Source organism: Mytilus californianus, unplaced genomic scaffold (genome assembly GCF_021869535.1).
Source record: "Mytilus californianus isolate M0D057914Y unplaced genomic scaffold, xbMytCali1.0.p SCAF_2, whole genome shotgun sequence".
In the NCBI taxonomy this organism is placed as follows: Eukaryota; Metazoa; Mollusca; class Bivalvia; order Mytilida; family Mytilidae; genus Mytilus; species Mytilus californianus.
The window spans coordinates 101692639-101695816 of NW_026262668.1; positions in this window are offsets into that span (position 1 = coordinate 101692639).

A 3178-nucleotide genomic window follows, 5' to 3' on the forward strand; every position below is an offset into this window, starting at 1 on the left:
TCTCCAATTTCTAGTACATAGATTTTTATCAAAAAATCACATGTTGTTGATACATAAATTTCCGTTTTATTGATGTAAAATAATAAAAGGTTTCCCGACTTCGTTTTTACGCTATACACATTCAAAGTGGTGTTCTAGGGTAGCAATATACAGTTAGGAAAATAGTTTAGAACTTACCCTCATAAATTTTACCATCCCCTTTTCCTTGCTTTCTTAAAAATTAAGCCTACTCTTTGTGCCATATATGTGCATATGTATGTCACATATTTCCTCAAAATTTGGCAAAAAGTAGAATTTCAATCCCTTGGAGTGATACCTTTTCTGAAACTGTTTACTTATACAATGTATCTATCAAGAGATTAAATAAAAATCATTTGTCTTTCGTCTCATTTTTTTGTAAAATTGCGTCAAAAAGTGCGTGTGAAAAAAAAGATTTTGTAAACATCACAATAATTTCTGGACCTATGGCCTGTCTGGCTATAAAAATACAGACAGTTAAACAGAAAATAGCCCACAAAACATTTAAAAAATAATCTTGATGTTCTTATAAACCAAATTTGAAGGCTAAATTAGTCATCAGCTTTCTAAACATGAATTTTATTGCACAATAACTTTCATATTTGAAAAATCCACCGTGGCCAAAATGCGAAACTATACTCCTAACTGTGTATTGCTACCTTAATAGTCAATATTTTCATTTTCAAATTCTCCCTTTTAACTAATTTTCTGTGTTCTGCTAGCTAAAACGAGTAAAACGGCCTTTTATTTTTGAAAATTTGATGAGTAATTAATATTTTTTTAAGGTTAACAGTTGACGCTGAAACGCGACAAAAACTTATTTAAAGAAAAGAGCCAAGTCAAACTGTAAAATCTCATTTCTACCTCAATTTTTTGTTAAATTTCAAAAACTATACCTCTTGTTCTGTTTTTTAATGTTGAAAATCTTATCAAGATCTCTGAAGATGCAAAATTGTATTAAATTAAAAAATTCAAAGCATAAAAATGTTTAAAAATCATGTGTATTGCATATAAAAGCCTGGATTAAGAAACTTGGTAATAGAGAATCAATTTCTAACAGCAGAAACAACTATACATTTAATTTATGCCAAAATGTAACATGAAACCTTGTTAAAAATAATAATTTGATATATTCGTAAGAAAAAATACAAAGCGTTCAATACCTAGGCTACTACATACAGCGCAATCCTTCATTAGCAACAGTTAAGCCAAATGAGTACAAATATAAGCTTTGTGTCAAAATGTCTAGATTTGGTTGGTAAGGACTGTGAACAATAAAATTGACATGTATTGTCATTCTAAAACACTTTGAACCCTGAGAAATTGATTTCAAATCTAAATATCAGTAGATTTGTGGTAAGAAAAGTCTTAAATTATGCAATTCTCAGCATTGCAAGTATGTCATAAGGTAGCAATATACAATGAACCTATCATTATTTCATATCATTAAAACGGAAATTTATGTATCAACAACATGTAATTTTTTAAGAAAAATCTATGTACTAGAAACTGGAGATTTGATGATTGTAAGACAATATAAAGAACGATTTCGCCGATTTTAAAGGCTTTCTATACAAATGTTCACCTATTTTGAGAGAATTCAATCGGTAATATTTCAGCAAATAAAAGAGGTAAATGCATTATTTTTTCGATTTTCAGTTATAGATCAACGAGCCAAAGTTGTATGCATAATTTTATCAAAATCTGTGACACAGCCTATTTACTGTTCCTTGGCCTTAATAGGGGGTCGATGAATGTCTCTTTTGTAGTACTATGACATCACCAAATTCATAAATCATTTGTATCTTTAAATTATCCAAGCCTAAAACTTTACCAAAGATGAAAGTGTCAAGTGAAAACAAGGGTTTCTCTGTGAAAGGATAAACAAGACCGGAAGACACAACACAGACAATGAAAATATAATTCAGTGGGGGGAAAAAACAAATTTATTGCGGTTTAATACATCACCATATTGAATAAATGAAAATGCCGAGAAGATATCAAGACGCAATAAAAAAAAGTTTTAGAAAGATGGACAGCACCATTGCAACTAAAGACGAATAACAATAGTCCACAAAACATTACACAAAAAGTGATGATTCAGTTATTTTAACCCCTACCATACCCCGGTTCTCTTCAAGGGTTTGCAGCTTCTCGTCTACTAGTAGCACCCGTCGTGCTGCTCATGAACAATAAAAATAAACCAGATGAGTGAAACAATTGACCATAATATTGTTTTAAAATTTTTGTCTATTAGAAAGTTATTAAAGATAAATAGTCTTGTTAAAACAGCTTTCTTCATGAGAAATAAAAAAACAAAATATTTGAACTTTTCTTCACATTAGGTTTTATCGAATCTTAGGACCAGTTTGTATCGACGACGACAGTCAGCTGCACTTGAAAGAAAAAGTCTTACGTCTACACTTAACTCTAGACGATCATCGGCAGTCTCTTCAGGACCGAACAGGATCCAGAGCCACGAAGGAATTTCATCTGATTTGATATGTAATTCATTATACAATAATGGAAACAATATTTTTCAACCTATGCGAGTATCAAATGGTGTTTTTAATAATGGATTCATTGACATTGAAACAACTCATTTGTAGCAACATTTCTTAAAATGACAATAAACTTGTTTCCTTTAGTACATGTATTGAGCCTTTTATGAATCACACACTTTTGTATTTTATTGATTCTAATATTCATTTGACTTTGGTCAATCATATTCTTTTGACATGATCTGCTACTATTTTTGTTAGAAAAAAACGATTTCAATGGTTTATAATTATATCAAAACTGAACTCGTGGCTGGTGAAATTTTAACCAACGAATTGCCTTATGGTCCTTATTTCTATTTTATCCTTTTTGTCATAAACTCTAACTCTTCATGTCAATGGAGTCTATTATAATATAATTTTTAAAGCTTTTAAGACTCTATAAAGTTCAAGATTACATTGATAATTGATTTATGAGGTTTGAAAATCGTTTAACTACTGTTTCCTCAATTTATCTACTTCCTTATAAAATACGTGCCTCAGACTGTCAAATATTAAGCACAAAAAGCCAACTGAAAAGCATTTTTTGTTATCTTCCAGAGAAACTTCTTGTCATGACATTCGAGTAAAATGCCATTTTAGTATGAAATACAGAATTCAAG